Raw genomic sequence first — 18,243 nt, forward strand, 5'->3', positions numbered from 1 at the left:
AATTATAGTATCAACCGATTCACAATATAATATATTAATTATAGTATCAACCGATTCACAACATAATTTATTAATTATAGTATCAACAGATTCACAACATAATTTATTTATTTTAGTATCAACCGATTCACAACATAATTTATTAATTATAGTATCAACCGATTCACAACATAATTTTTCAATTATAAAATCAACCGATTCACAACATGATTTATTAATTATAGTATCAACCGATTCACAACATGATTTATTTATTATTGTATCAACCGATTCACAACATGATATATTAATTATAGTATAAACCAATTCACAACATAATATATTAATTATAGTATAAACCAATTAACAACATAAAATATTAATTATAGTATCAACCGATTCACAACATAATATATGAATTATAGTATCAACCGATTCATAACATATTATATTAATTATAGTATCAACTGATTCACAACATAATATATCAATTATAGTATCAACCGATTCACAACATAATATATTAATTATAGTATCAACCGATTCACAACATATTTTATTAATTATTGTATCAACCGATTCACAACATAAAACATTAATTATAGTATCAACTGATTCACAACATAATATATTAATTATAGTATCAACTGATTCACAACATAATATATCAATAATGGCTAATTTTTCATGAATACTCATATACAGAATGACTACAAAAATGTTAGTCTTTTGAAATCTCGGCCGAGATCACATGAAAAACTTGTAATCAAAAAGTTTGTAAGAATCTTGAAGTGTTCCTATTCTAATGCTATGATTATGCAAATCCTTGAAATGTATTATTCTACAGAATTTGCATTCTAATGATGCTTGAGCCAAGGATTTGTTTCTCAGATATATCACTTCTAAAATCAGACTAATAGAATATATGTATACTGCAGGACCGTTACTGAGGAGGGGGGGAGGGTAACCTACAGCCCCCCCGTATAGGATCAGATTTTGATCAACATATAATTTTTTCAAAATTATAAGTTTGTATTCAGGATATATTTTATATATTTAGCTAACTATAGGATAGGATCAGGATATATTTTATATATTTTGTAGTTTGCTTGTAGAAATAAACTAGAATGACTAAATAAATGATAATAAACCTTAAAAAATGTTCTATGTAAGCTATGGATAGTATCAAATTCAAAATTCAGCTAAAATGGCCACTGGCCAGTTTAGATAATAAAAGAATAAAATTTTCTTTGTAAGCTACAGTCATCATCAAATTCAAGCTCACTTATTTATGCCACTTTCCTCTAGGTCGCAAATAGATTATCAATTACAATAGGTGGCAACAGAGAAATGGACCAATTATACATGACGTCACAAGTGTCAAATATAACAAGGAAGACAATATTTTCTCCTATCAGTTGACATGTTTTCCAAGATTAAATAAAAAAGTGTAAAAATAGAAAATAAAGAACACAAAATCGCACTTATTTCTCTTTAAGATAAGCACTTTATTATCATTATTATTAATAATAAACATAAACTTGTTGACACTTGATAGGTCGGATGAGCGGTACCACTAAATGTATGTTTCTTTCAAATTAAATGCCTATTTCTTATGTCTTTCGTATAAGTTAATTTAAGGATTATTTTTAAAGCAGACTAGAAAAAAAAAGCATTTTTCAATTACAATATCTGAAATCAACTGTTTATTGCGTTTGTTAAACCTATGTTTGTCAAAAACTTTAAAAAGTTTTTCTTAAAATATTTAAAATATTCTATTCTTAAAATTTCGTTTTTCTCTCTGTTATGTTTCCAACGTAAACCTAGTGTATAAAGTGTTTGAAAAGTCTGGGAAATATATTAAAATTTATGCAAATACATTCAGCTATTCATATTTCTAGTATTCAAGTTTGCAATATTTCAATTATTTCAAGGGAACAGAAGTGTAGATAATGTAGATAAAACGTTGTCACAGAGATTCTGATACAGATTAGACGCTGTTTTACAGGTTCTGCTACAAATTAAACGCTGTTATAAAGATTCTGCTACAGATTAAACGCTGTTATATAGATTCTGCTAAAGATTAAACGCTGTTACACAGATTTTGAAACAGATTAAACTGTGTTATACTTATTTTGCAACAGATTAAAGCAGTTTAAAAAAGTCTGCTACAGTCTAAAAGCTGTTAAAAAGATTCTGCTGCAAAATAAACGTTGTTATACAGATTCTGCTACAGATTAAAGCAGTTTAAAAAAGTCTGCTACAGACTAAAAGCTGTTAAAAAGATTCTGCTGCAAAATAAACGCTGTTATAAAGATTCTGCTACAGATTAAATGCTCTTTAAAAGAATCTGCTGCAGACTAAATGCTGTTATAAATATCCTGTTGAAGACAAAACGCTGTTTAAAAGAATCTTCATGCAGACTAACCGCTGTTAAACAGACTCTTCTGAAGACTAAATGCTGTTATAAAGATCCTGCAGCAGATTTAACGCTGTTTAAAAGATTCTGCTGCAGACTAGGCGCTGTTAAAGAGATTCTGCTGAAGACTAAACGCTGTTAAAAAGATTCTGCTGCAGACTAAACACTGTTACACAGATTCTGTTGCAGAATAAACAATCTTAAACAGATTCTGCTGCAGAATAAACGCTGTTAAAAAGATTCTGCGGTACACTAAATGCTGTTAAAAAGATTCTGCGGCAGTCTAAACGCTGGTAAAAAGATTCTGCGGCAGAATAAACACTGTTAAAAAGATTCTGCTGCAGAATAAACGCTGTTAAAAAGATTCTGCGGCGGACTAAACACTGTTAAAAAGATTTTGCGGCAGCATAAACACATTAAAATATTCTGCTGCAGACTAAACGCTGTTACACAGATTCTGTTGCAGAATAAACAATGTTAAACAGATCCTACAGCAGATTTAACGCTGTTTAAAAGATTCTGCTGCAGACTAGGCGCTGTTAAAGAGATTCTGCTGAAGACTAAACGCTGTTAAAAAGATTCTGCTGCAGACTAAACACTGTTACACAGATTCTGTTGCAGAATAAACAATGTTAAACAGATTCTGCTGCAGAATAAACGCTGTTAAAAAGATTCTGCGGTAAACTAAACGCTGTTAAAAAGATTCTGCTGCAGTCTAAACGCTGGTAAAAAGATTCTGCGGCAGAATAAACATGGTTAAAAAGATTCTGCTGCAGAATAAACGCTGTTAAAAAGATTCTGCGGCGGACTAAACACTGTTAAAAAGATTTTGCGGCAGCATAAACACTTTAAAATATTCTGTTGCTGACTAAACGCTGTTACACAGATTCTGTTGCAGAATAAACAATGTTAAACAGATTCTGCTGCAGAATAAACGCTGGTAAAAAGATTCTGCGGCAGACAAAACGCTGTTAAAAAGATTTTGCGGCAGCATAAACACTTAAAAATATTCTGCTGCAGACTAAACGCTGTTAAAAAGATTCTGTGGCAGAATAAACACTGTTAAAAAGATTCTGCTGCAGACTAAGCACTGTTAAAAAGATTCTGCTGCAGACTAAACGCTGTTAAATTTAAAAGTTCAAAAGTCTAAAGACTTTTTTGTCATTTTTGATTGAACAACCTAAGGTTAAATTACTAGTGATTACCTGTGTATTGTAAATATACAATATTCAATGTTGTATATAGATGTATGTATCTATGTATACTGTATACTGTAATGCATATAGATGTATATATCTATGTATATTGTATACTGTCATGTATATAGATGTATGTATCTATGTATATTGTATGCTGTCATGTATATAGATGTATGTTTCTATTGTATATTGTATACTGTCATGTATATAGATGTATGTATCTATGTATATTGTATACTGTCATGTATATAGATGTATGTATCTATGTATATTGTATACTGTCATGTATATAGATGTATGTTTCTATGTATATTGTATACTGTCATGTATATAGATGTATGTATCTATTTATATTGTATACTGTCATGTATATAGATGTATGTATCTATGTATATTGTATACTGTCATGTATATAGATGTATGTTTCTATGTATATTGTATACTGTCATGTATATAAAGTTGTTTAATCAACTAAACTTTTCTAAACTTTAATAGTTTAGTTGTTTCATGAAATATAGGATCCTAGAAAATACAAGTAAAATATTCAATATTATATATATTCATTATAAATACTTGATCCTTTTAAACCCTAAGATTGTGATCTAAATTCTCGAAGACAGTACTATTACTGGCCAAATTCCAATCTTTAAATCTCTATATCTTTGCAACTTGATGTTGTAATGCTTTGATATTTTAAACTCTCAACTCTGTAATATCTAATAGTCTCAGTTAGAAATATCAATGGTTTAAACCATCAGGTTTCAGAGATAAAGCGATTGGAAAATTAGAGTTTGTTGTAAGTGATCAATTCCTTTCTATATCGGGGGAATGTCTCTGTATATGGAAATTAAAGACCCCCAACCCCGACAATCGAAACTTTGCATTTATAAATATGACAAAAAGATTTCTTCTTATTCTCTTTATTTTCTGACATGAAAACCCAATTTGGTGAATGCCTGGCCGAGCAAACAAAATGCATTCAGCCGGCCGACAAATGCATTTTTTGATACTTGCATCAAATATAGATAAATCTTGGCAGTTTAGCCTTGGCTTCTTTTATTCCTTACAAAGAATTTTAAAGGAGTTTTATTATTTAATTACATTTAAAAAATCAAAAGAAATTGTAAGTAAGGACATCCATTCTTTACTGTGCGGTTTGGGTCGGCGTGGAAAAAAAGTTATCGATTTAAGTTTGATATCATTTTAAGGTTACGCCTCAAATAAAAGCCTTGACCTGGCCGTTTTATAGGAACAGACTGACAAACAAAGCATTTAATCAGAGGTATCAAAATAAAAGATAACTGATTACATGCCGTAATGTCAATGTTTGAAATAGACTTTCAGATTGCATATGATGTTAGAAAGAAGAGTTTGAAGAAAAAACCGTCCCAAAAAATCATATCCAACCAACCTTCAATCTTCAGAATATGTTTCATACAAGACCTTTTTATCTTTTTAACATTTTATATTTCCCGTTTTTGAGCGATCTACAAGTTTTGCTGGGTCTTTACTTTTTCTAGTTTGTACGGTTGGTGTGCAAATAGTACTTTCATTTTAATCTCAAACAAACAAGAAAAAATAATAAAAATCCCGGCAAAAAACTATTCCACAACTAATAATACCCATTACAATAACATAAATAGATATAAGAATAAGAAATGATATTTAATTTTAATACTTGATCAGACAAATATGTGAAGCAACGTTTTGCAGAAATGAACAGATGTAAGATAGCCATCAAACGGTTAATAACAGTTTAAGATCTTGTCCTGATTTTGTAAGTTAAATTCAAAATAAATTATTTCTTTAAATTTACAATTTTAAATCAATTTTGAATTCAATAAAATCAAACATTTAGATCTGAATTTCATTTTATCCCATACTCGTCAACTTTAGCCCACTTCCTTTTCTTTACTTCTTCAATTCGGAAAAAAATAATAATTACATAATAAAAAGCAAAATTTCTTAAAACATCGTAATTTTTGCAATTCGATTTGGCTATTTTTTTGTTATTTTCAGGTAGGTGAAAAAAGCATTGTACCATACCTTTATCTTTTGTCGGATTTTAAAATTTAGAAATTATTTGGATCAAAAGTACATCTACCCCGAGGGCCCCCTTCCTAAGAAAATGAGAATTCCATTTTGTTCTTAATTTGCACAGATGTAAATATTAGGCATGGCTTACGAGAACTGTTGCGAGGATATATTAAATGACTTTAGTACTTTTCTTTAAAAAAGGACAAAATTAAGGAATATTCAAGTACAAGTTAAAACAAGGAAAGGACAAGGTTATGGAGTTGTCCTATCCTACTTATTACTAGGGTTAAACAAGGAAAGGACAAGGTTTTGGAGTTGTCCTATCCTACTTATTACAGGGTAAAACAAGGAAAGGACAAGGTTTTGGAGTTGTCCTGTCCTACTTATTACAGGGTAAAGCAAGGAAAGGACAAGGTTATGGAATTATCCTGTCCTACTTATTATAGGGTAAAACAACGAAAGGACAAGGTTATGGAGTTGTACTGTCCTACTTATTACAAGTTAAAACAAGGAAAGGACAAGGTTATGTAATTGTCCTGTCCTACTTATTACAGGTTAAAACAAGGAAAGGACAAGGTTATGGAATTGTCCTGTCCTATTAAATACAGTTTATATCTAGGATAGGACAAGGTTATGGAATTGTCCTGTCCTATTAAATACAGTTTATATCTAGGATAGGACAAGGTTATGGAATTGTCCTGTCCTATTAAATACAGTTTATATCTAGGATAGGACAAGGTTATGGAATTGTCCTGTCCTATTGACTACAGTTTTTCAAAACTAGTAAAGTTCTCTGAAAATAATTATAGCTTAAATCTAGGATAAGACATGGTTAAAGATTAGAATTGTCCAACAAATAACAGTTAAGCATTGTCTTGTCTTGTCTTGTCCTGCTTAATACAGATCAAAATCAGGACTAAATTATAGGAAAGTCTTGTGCTACTCAAATATCCTATTTAAGCCCACGTGGTAACCCCAATTTAGTCTATTAGCCTCATTGTTGTAACTTTTGTACTTTAACATAATCTCAACACATCTGAGACAACAGGATGGTCATAATGGGATAGGGAAGGAGCAGAGGGGGGGGGGGGGTTGAAGGAGTTTAAAGGAAATGTTAGCGAAAAAGGGTTCGAGGACTAACTTTAACTAAATTTTGAACTTATATTTACCTTTTATTTCTGAGATTTCTTGTTAAAATTTAATTTTACAGTTTATATAAACTTAAGACTAAATATTGCCTAGAGTAAAAATTCCTTCGATAAAAACAAAGGTATTGTTCTAACAATTCGTGGGTTCTTTGAAAAAGTGACTAGCGGATTTGAGCTATAAACAGACAGATAAGGAAAAAGACTAAATTAATTTATTTTCTATAAAAAGAGCGACGATATCTTCCTCATTGTTACTAATTTAGAGGTTAACAACTGGTACTGATGAATTAAAATTAATTGTTTACAGTCCCTTTAACCTTGTATAGTAGAAGAAAAAGTTCAGAATATTATAATAGGATTAAAATTATTATCACTAGAATGTTCTATCCTGCCACATCTTAACATTATATTGTCTCAGAGATCGTAGGTTAAAAAGTCCCTACTCTCTTACGATAATTTTGTACTTTTCTTTTCAATATATTTTGAGAAAAACATTGACATCAATAGGAGGTTGTCCTATATAAATACATATTTGATAATTAGATCATAAAAATGAATTGATAAAAATATAAAAAGTCAAAATAAAATAAAAACTGAAAACATGCAAATTAATAGTAAATATGTTTTTGATTAACATTAGATAGTGGTCAGTGAACACATACATTTTTGATAGAGAAAAATGTAGAAAGAATAGAGTTGGGAGGGGGGGTGGGGGGTGGAATGAGCTAAGTGTATGGTGGAAACTAGATAGCAGAGTAGCCATTACACATAAAGGATGGTTCCCAGGAGAAACCAATCTTTAAGATATTAGGCGCAAAATTGGGCAACATACAAGCTTAACCAAATATATTAGAAACTCTAGAATATGCAGATAGAGGAGATAGGAGGGAGAACAGGAGATAGGAGGGAGAATAGGAGATAGGAGGGAGAATAGGAGATAGGAGGGATAATAGGAGATAGGAGGGAGAATAGGAGATAGGAGGGATAATAGGAGATAGGAGGGATAATAGGAGATAGGAGGGATAATAGGAGAAAGAAGGGATAATAGGAGATAGGAGGGATAATAGGAGATAGCAGGGATGATAGGAGGGATAATAGGAGATAGGAGGGGGGAGGGGTAATAGGAGATAGAAGGGATAATAGGAGATAGGAGAGAGAATATGAGATAGGAGGGAAAATAGAAGATAGGAGGGATAATAGGAGATAGAAGGGATAATAGGAGATAGGAGGGATAATAGGAGAAAGCAGGGATAATAGGAGGGATAATAGGAGATAGGAGGGGGGAGGGGTAATAGGAGATAGAAGGGATAATAGGAGATAGGAGGGATAATATTAGATAGGAGAGATAATAGAAGATAGGAGGGATAATATTAGAAAGGAGGGATAATATTAGATAGGAGGGAAAATAGGAGATAGGAGGGAGAATAGGAGATAGGAGAGAGAATAGGAGATAGGAGGAAGATTAGGAGATATGAGAGAGAATAGGAGATAGGAGGAAGAATAGGTGATTGAAGGTAGAACAGGAGATAGGTGGGATTCTTCGTTTTTGGTTGTTATAAGTGACCTTAAAAAGATAAAACAATCGAAAAAAATCATCTGTTTATTTTTTATCAAAGAGCCTCATTACGATATGTTTATGACAGCGTGGAATATCGTTGAAATTCTCTTTAACTTAAAACAGATTTAACGAGATGTGTATTTGCAATAAAGACCCAACATACATTTATTTTATAGTTTATGTCCAATAAGAATCGGAAAAGAATTGTCTCGTTTCCTCTCATTGAATTAGGAAAATTCAATAAACCCGACATTTTATATTTCCAATTCAACTAAATTTATCCGCTGGATTCCATGTCCGCCAAATTCTAGAATGTGTTCAAGCATTTCTTGAATTTGAAAACTTTCTAGAATTGGACTTAAAGAAATAAAAGAAACACAGCAAAGTTTTGAATAAACCTGACTTTCAAATTTCTGAATATCTACGATAAGATTAAATTAAGTCTGAAAATTCTCACAATGCATCGCACACACTAGCACTTAAGAGCTCAGTACAGGGTTACCCAGAAAGGATGAGATTTTAATGACAACTAAAAATCTACGAAATATACCAAGAAGGTTGAATGTAGTATTTAGCACCGAAAGAAACAAGCTGCAGGTTCCAGGGAACCAAACTGCATGTTCCAGGGAACCAAGCTGCATGTTCCAGGGAACCAAAACTGTGTGAAAACGTGTTTATAAATTCAGTTCAGTCGTCTCTTGCACTGTGCACGTAAGACGAATTACAACAAAGTTTAATCCTGTCTGATTCGAAATATGTTCAGTCATATTTGATTTCGCAATCAAAATCCATTAAAAAATAGCGTAAGAGTCCTTATATTTGAAAAACATTGCTCAAAAAAATGTATAAGATAGCAAATACAGTAAAACCTACATGTAAGGGGCGAACATGTTTTATTTAGTTAAGACTCAATGAACCGTGTCAATTTTATATTGCACACCCTTTAAATCTAAAGAAGTATTGTGTTCTTATAAAACTTTTTAAAAAAATTTATAGTCCATCAGTACATCAAAGGGATTTTGTCCTCCCTCTTTGTTGCATTGTAAAATTGTTAAAATGTCTGAACAAATAAATGAGAAATTTTGCATGACATCTTATGGTAGCTTAACGTAAAAGAATGGTCCTCAAATGGAAGAATTTTTGTATGATATCGTCAATCTTGAACGCTTGATCTCTATAATCCATGTGGACTGCGGATACTTATTAAATTCGAGGATAAATGCCGGATCAATTGATTTAAATTATTCCTGCAGGATATGACCACTGCGGTATATCGAAGATGAATTAAATTAAAAATGGAGATCAATTATTGATCCCAAGATTCACAAAACAAAAGTTCTGACTTCAAATAATTAAATGGAAAGTCGGCACTGGCCTTCTCCTGTTAAGCCCCCCTTCATACCCCTATCATACATGCTGGTATTCAAAAATTTCCCTTAAAAAGTATTAATTATTATTAGATAAGGTTAACCCAGTACATCTATATAGGTGTCTTAGTAAACATGGGAATTGAAAGACGACTTTCAAGACGACTTGAAAGTCGTCTTTGATTTCTGATATTTAATGCATTTTTAAAGAAAGTAAAAAAAAAAAACGAGGCTCTATGTCTGAAAAATTGACAAAGATATAAGATATATTAAGACAATTTTGATTTATTAAATAAATTGAAATTTGTACAAATTTTTGCCATATCTTCGTCAGTTTTGATAATTGTGTTTATGAAAAAATGCCGCATGGATCGAAGACGATATAAAAGTCGTCACTGAATTCCCATGTTTCTTGGGACACCCTGTACTTCGTAGAAATCAAAAGAATTTATAAAATGTCGTCTCGACATTTTTTTAATGGATTTTATTCTATGTTTCCTCAATCTCATTAATTGTAAAAATAAAAATACATAGCGATAAATATGCGGGAACAGTTTTAAAGAGCTCTATATAAATATTCAATTAATAAAATAAATATCTTCAACATTCCATTATCAGTAAGTTAAGAATACGACATCTTTTAATTTTTTTCGATATCTGGGTTACTGGGTAAACGATATACTATAGAATAACCATATGACAAGTTTCAGGCTCAAATACTCCAAAGACAAGTTTCAGGCTCAAATACTCCATAGAATATGAGACACAGCAAGTGTGCAGTGTAATTATAAACAAACCCGTTTCACTTAATAAGTAATTTAATAAGTTACTAAGTCAAACTGTTTGCTTTATGGAACCAAATACACTCAATTATTTCTTTAATGTTGACTTCCGGCTCCAGAGCTATCTGGTTCTCACTGTTTACAAAGAAATTATGTTTTTGTCACAAACTTTTATTTTATAATTCCTATACCTTTTCAGCCCGATGTCGTATATACTTTAAACTTTACATTTGTTAGATCAAAATTGTCTTCGTTTGAAACATCAAAAGTTTACTCTATCAGGTTGCAAAGATACATAGGAATTAGAAAATTTTGTGAAAAAAACTAAATTTCTCTGAAAAAAAATGTTTGAAAAAAATATGTTAATTAGATTTTCAAATAGTTTCGTGTTCCAAAAAACATGGAAATCAAAGGACCGACATTTATATCGTTTTCGGAATACCAAAGTGTGTCCGCCAAAGATATAGGGATTAGAAAATTTGAATTTGTTTCAAAGATATTCCTTTCGTGTTTTCATTTAGATTCTACCTTAATATTTCGAGTGCTAAGATGTAAAAACTAAACAACACATTCATTAACTTTTAGCAATTAAATTTTTGAAGCTTATAATTATTTCTAAACTGTTTCATGCAAACTGTTATTTGTTATAATTTTGGTAAACAAGTGCTTTCAGGCTGTATTTTATGTTATACAATTTAGGCAATAGGCTTGCTTCATCAGTCTTATCTTTAAAATCATTTAAACCAGAATATTTGGGTAAAAGCAATTATTTGAAGATTTAAAATTTAGTTTGGTTAGAATAGGGTCAAAATATTATAAACTTGGTTTCTTCAAATTGAGAGCTAATTCTAAGTTCCAAACTAAAACCAAAACGTTTGTATTCTGTGTCTTGAAGTCATGATGATCGAACAGAGTCATCATTCTCATCAAAATATATCTTTATGGGCTTTTGAATGAACAGGCAAAATTAAAGATTATCATTCCAATTATTTAGCCTGTGAAAATGCGTAATTTTCAAAATTATTTTATAGAAAATAGCGGAACCCTAGTATGAACATTTAATAAACAAACCATCATAATTTTCAGAAAATGTGTAGAAGTTTCGAAAGCTCTTAAATCTGAACACAGAAGAAGCTAAAATGTACTTTTTGCGCATATTTGTCTATACGCAAAAAGCTGTATCTTTTATTTTTGGATTTATTTTTGGATTTACGTATACTTTAAGATTTATTTATTTATGTAAACTAACTAATAAATGCTCTTGTAAAAATAAACAGTGATAGGAATTATTGTGAGCCCAAAATGTGTGTACTGTGTACTGTGTATAATACAAGGACTTGCAGAAAATCCCAATCCCACTTTACCATGGGAAGAGAGAGAGAGAGATAGTTTAAACACGCAGATTTGTTGAATTTATGTTAATCACCAGGATTAGGATGGATTCTACACATCCACTAAATCTAAATAAAACCTCCACTCTCCCCGGCTCAAACCATTTTATCTAAATCCATATTGTCAAATCGTAACACTCAACGAATAGGTTTTATGTAAGATGTTTCCAGAGGAATTAAGGGAATTAAGGGACAGTTAACGTATTTTCAAGTGATCTTCCAATACATTTACGATTCACAACTGTACTCTAAACAAGAATGTTTCAGAAACAAAGAAAGAAATTGGGAGAATTAAAACTTTTACAAGTTTAAAAACGACAATGCTTTGATCAATCTATTTAATGAAAAGATAAAGGTTTAAACAAGTACCTTTGTAAATGAGTACATGCCCCTTTTGTATGAAGGGTGACTTGAAACTACGTTGACAGTCCCTTTAGCATTGAAACTTAATAGCCTTGAAGACCCAACATTAAACTTGAGAAACTTGGCAACTTTGGCGGGATTTTTACGATCCTTTCAACATGTTATTTCACAAACAATGTGAACAAACTTTTTTCTTCAATTCTTGCATTTTTTATCATTCTCTGTCATGTACTTCATTCAGGGACGGTGGTGGAAGGGGGGGGCATTTAGGTTTTTTTTTAAAAGCTACTCTGATATTTCCGTTGAAACATGCCTTTGAGTGAACATTTGAATTTATCAGATTTAGCTTTATACAACACTATAAACCATCATGTAAAACCTAAGGTTAAAGTGTTGCAACACTTCAAGGTTTATCAGGTCAAGGATACTGATGCATAATTATCAAATGCTCTCTGAAACTCTTGCGCTCTTTGACTTGATATAAATCAGTTCTATTAATTTAAAAGCCCTTGTCAATTGATAAAAAAGTTCTCTAGAGAAATGAAACTACATTACAGGGATCCTAAGTATAAAGATCAAAATAATTGGAGAAAACCCACAATTGCAAGATTTACAAGACCTAAGTAAGTCTAAAGCTGAATCGGAATAAACTCCACTTAATTTTGATCTCTAATTCAAAATCCATCACAAAAAGTGATCGCGCAAAAAATGTGGAGCACATACGAAACATATCATCGCCTAACATATCCTAGCGAAACATATCATCAAACAAATCCTATCAAATCAAAACATATCAGCAGAATATATCCATAATCCAACTACTAAACATATCAAACATATAAGACATTTTGTATTTGATATGTTTTGTACTTTGATATGTTTTGTACTTTGATATGTTTTGTGCTGGATATGTTTTGTTGTGGATATATCTCATTGGAATATATATGTTTTGTGAGGATGTATATGTGCTACACTTTTTATTGGATACATTTCAAGCAGCTGATGTTTCGTGAGTATTTATATGTGCTACACTTTTTATTGGATAGATTTCAAGCAGCTGATGTTTTGTGAGGATTTATATGTGCTACACTTTTTATTAGATACATTTCAAGCAGCTAATGTTTTGTGAGGATGTATATGTGTTTTGTGTATATGGTTACATAAAATTGCGTGTTACTATCAAAAAAAAACTATTTTATAAAAATGATATGTACAGTTTTATTTTTACAAAAATAAATTCTTAAAAATATAAGAAAAGTTCTCCAATAATGCTAATATGATTTCACTAAATTCTGTGTTACCATTGAAATAAAAGGATTTTATGAAAATTATATCTACTTTACACTGATTATTTAATTTCTCAAAAATATAAAAATGTTCTCCCGGAAAATACGCCTTGTTGTAATATCTAGCGATTTCCATACGCTGGATTTCTACAATGTTTGACGCCCACTTATCATTCATATTTAAAAGTTCCTACAGTAGATATGGAGATTAAATGTTGTAAATTAGCGATATTTTACACAAAAGTTATGACCTCTGTATAATTAATCAGAATAAACCGTAATACCAAAACAAAATTATGTTTCTCTGTATCGGATCATCTAAAAATATGAGAACTGCGCTTTGAGCTTTTTATTATGTATAAATATATCTCTTTGCATGCATCTTCATATTATGTACTGTGAATTCTATCAAAGGATGGTTCTTGTTTCTTAAACAAACATAATAGGGTCTAATATCATCATTATACTAAGTGTTATCTGATATTCATAATATTACAATAATTAGAACATTTTCACAGTAAAACAATAATTGGAGCCTTAAACATCTGCGAATGTATTTCTATGAAGAAAAATAAGATTTTTGATAATATTTCGTTAAAAAAATAAAATCAGATTTTTAAGGCATTCAATTAAATTTAAAACTTAATAATAAATGAGATGAAATTACTCAGAGAAACTGAGTCTTTGCCAAAAACTCAAATTTCTCATTTTTATACCTTTATAACCTGTTGGGGTAAACTTTTGATATTTCATCTAACAGAATTCATAGTTTGAAATATCTAGAACTATGAAAACAGGTTGCAAAGATACATGGATTAAAAAAATTTAGTTTTTGGAAAACACTTATTTCCTTTAAGCTAGACTTGAATGAAAAAATTATTTAAACTAGGTATAGCAGATTTTTTTCTTATGAATTTTTTTAAGTAACTTAATTTTATTATTTCCAGTTTACTGAACATTCATTCTTCTAAATTCAATCCCTCTGTTTAAAATCTTCCCCAAACTTAAATTCTCAGAAGTTCCAACCACTCCCACCTTTTTCATTTTAAATTATCTTCAAGTTTTAATTGAGGAAGTGGAAGGGGAATCACTTGACTCCTGCTTGGTTTTGATTTCCCCCAGCTTATAGTTCTTCTATTCCCCCCCCCCCCCCACTTCATTCTATTATAAATGTTTGGTCAGATAAAGCATTTACTCTCCACGCAGTTTTAACGTAAACTTGAGAAAGATTTAAGTTTCAGAAATAAATCACAAATTCAATTTTTTATTGATTTTTAAGCATTTTATCTCAGTTTAGGCCAGCCAACCGTGAGGACGCCAAACAAAAATTTATATTTATTTTGCTATAAAATAATTATGAAAATTAACATCAACAAGACACGTTTTCCTTAATTTAATGTTTATCAAATATTAATCAAAACATAAAAAAACAGTTTTTACTTAATTTGATTGATATTCATATTTATAAAACATCTTTCTTTGTAAAAAAAACCTTTTACTTCTTTTTGACAGATTGTATATTGGTTGTCAAATTTAAGTCAATTCATGTTGCTATGGTCAACAACAACTGTATAGTCTAGCGTGATGCATATTGTTGTTGCATGATTTAATATTAAAACAACAACTGTATAGTCTAGCTTGATGCATATTGTTGTTCCATGATTCAATGTCAAACCAACAACTGTATAGTCTAGCGTGATGCATATTTTGGTTGCATGATTCAATATCAAAACAAATATTATCTTTAGCAGACATTCTTTTCTAACTCTAGTGTTGAAAGTTGCTGGTGGAGCAGAGAAGGATATATCCAACCCGGCCGGGTGGAGTATAGAAGGATACATCCAACCCGGCCGAGTGGAGTATAGAAGGATACATCCAACCCGGCCGGGTGGAGTATAGAAGGATAGATCCAACCAGGCCTGGTAGATCACAGAAGGATACATCCAACCCGGCCGGGTTGAGTATAGAAGAATAGATCCAACCAGGCCTGGTAGAGCACAGAAGGATACATCCAACCCGGCCGGTTGGAGTATAGAAGGATAGATCCAACCAGGCCTGGTAGAGCAGAGAAGGATAGGTCCTTCCCGACCTGGTTAAGCAGAGAAGGATAGGAAACCGGCCTTGTGGAGCAAAGAAGGATAGGTCCAGCCCGTCCTAGTGGAGCAAACAAGGATAGGTTCAACCCGGCATGGTGGAGCAGAAAATTATAGCGCCGACCCGTCCTGGTGGATCAGAGAAGGATATGTCCAACCCGTCCTAGTGGAGCAGGGAAGGACAGATCCGACCCGGCTTGGTGGAGCATTTTAAAAGTGCGGCACATTCTGGACATATACGATTCAGAAAATTAGGTTTATCTACTACTATAGATTAGAGACAAGCTTTAAACTTTGTATCTCTTGGAAGTAATATAGTAAAATACAAATATGTGTATTTATGTATTCTCGCAACCTCGAATAATTTCTGGAACTTTCTTAAATCGTCATCTTGGCAAAAATATAATAATATTTTTGATTAGAATTTGTTGATGAAATATTGTGATACTCCCCTTCCTTGTAATTTGCATATAATTAAGACACGGCCAAGTTCTGGTTCTCTTGAATAAGATGAATGGTTCCAAACTTCTCTTATTACCAAGTTGCAAAGGACAGCTTAAACCTAAAGACTTGAATATACTTGAAGCATAATTAACAGGTTTATTAACTCAACAGTATTCTTTTGTCGAGATAAATTAACAAAGTTGACATAAAACATTAACATTTAACAGCGTTCACCCATTTTTTTAGTGTAAACAATGGCGCTACTAAGGGGGGAGGGTGAACAGTATTTCGCCTTCCCCAATATACCCCCCCCCTCTATAAACTTCGCTCCCTCTCTCCACGCCCCACCCCCCTCCCTCGACTTCCTAGACTCTAATTTTTCTTTAAATAGAATTTTTACTATTTTCTCTTTTTCAACTTTTCCTATTGGAAAATGATAAATGAAAACATATTTCACAATTAAAATCTGTTTGTTTGTTTGTCCGATCATGACCCATGAACCTCTGAACCGATTTGCCTCAAATTTCCATATGGGAACATGACGGGAACGAAGTAGAACCACGGGAATGTTCTTAGTCTAATTTAAAATTCTAAGTTCCCTTAAAAGGGCCCAAATAGTCTTATGAAAACATTCTGAGAAAGTTTATTTTCCAGACAAAGCTGGGTTCCTGTTCCCAAGTTAGTATAATAGCTGGGTTCCTGTTCCCAAGTTAGTATAGTATGAAATACTATTTTCTATTCTATAAAAGTTAGTATTTGAAGAAAAAGATTGGATTTTATGAAAATTAGCCACTGACTTAAATATAAAAAAATTCAAAATAGTATAAAATTATAAACTTTAAAAAAAGATGGCGCGCACTGCGACACTATGATAATTTCGCCCATGACCTGGCCTGGTCATATATGTCAATGCTTAACGTCATAAGCACTTTCTTTAATTGCTCTATTTGTCATTTTCATTCACTCCTTTTCATTCATCCAACACGTCATTTGATCTTAAAATAAATTCAAAATGCTCCAAATAATTTACGAAAATACGCAAAGATTTATTTCCAAAGTTTACAATTAGTACGGTTAGGATATGCTAATGGCACAGCCTCGGGTAAACTCAGGGGGCTATAGGTGAGACAGAAACTTTAAACGATGTAAAAAATGTAGAGAGCAAATCCTGTATCATCATAGAACTAATTTTTCGTGCTTTTTTCATTGAAAATATCTACGAAAAGGCAGAGGACGCAGAGAGATGATAAATTGAACATCCCTGGAGTAAGATCCTCTAATTTTAGTTTTGTATATTTGCATTCTTGGGAGAAATAAACTCGGAAGAAAAGTTTTGATGCTTCTTACACAAACTGAAAACTAGAGGATCATAGTTCAAAGCTGGAGAAAACTGCATTAAAACTTAATTAAAATTAGGCGGGCTCCTTGTACATGTTCGGAGGATAGAACGATGAGTTAATGAAAGGTTTTGGTTCGTTTACAAGACCTATTCACATTCATTTATGGAATATATAATTAGTCAAATTTCAAAAGCCCATGAAACAAAACGTAATCCAATAACTCTACCAATTTAGACCTTTGTTACATTAATGGTTTCTTGCTGATAAATATAAAATATACAGCCTAGGTAGCGTTTTCTAAGGGTAGCATTTTTATAGCGTAGTGTTTGTATATTATTGTTTCGCTACTTAGCGATTTCCCTAAAGACCTAATGAACTCTTTATAACTACCGTGCGGTATTTCTCAAGATAGGATTGTAAGCCTTCCTCTTCTCAACGCTTTCCATAACAAAAGGATAATAATAAGGTTCCGAACGTTTATTTCTCAGAGACTTCAATCTAAATAAGTTTAATAAACCCACAGAAAAAGCTTTGAGTGATAAATCATACGAATACAACAAATAATCAACTCAGGCATTAAAAAACTGTGGCAAGGAACATTCACTATAAAGATAGTGTATTCAGAGCAGAATATAAAATATACAGCCTAGGTTGCGTTTTCTAAGGGTAGCATTTTTATAGCGTAGTGTTTGTATATTATGACCGTTCACTATAAAGATAGTGTTTTCAGAGCAGAATATAAAATATACAGCCTAGGTAGCGTTTTGTAAGGGTAGCATTTTTATAGCGTAGTGTTTGTATATTATGACCGTTCACTATAAAGATAGTGTATTCAGA

The sequence above is a fragment of the Eurytemora carolleeae genome, unplaced genomic scaffold (assembly GCF_000591075.1).
Source record: "Eurytemora carolleeae unplaced genomic scaffold, Eaff_2.0 scaffold534, whole genome shotgun sequence".
Classification (NCBI taxonomy): domain Eukaryota; kingdom Metazoa; phylum Arthropoda; class Copepoda; order Calanoida; family Temoridae; genus Eurytemora; species Eurytemora carolleeae.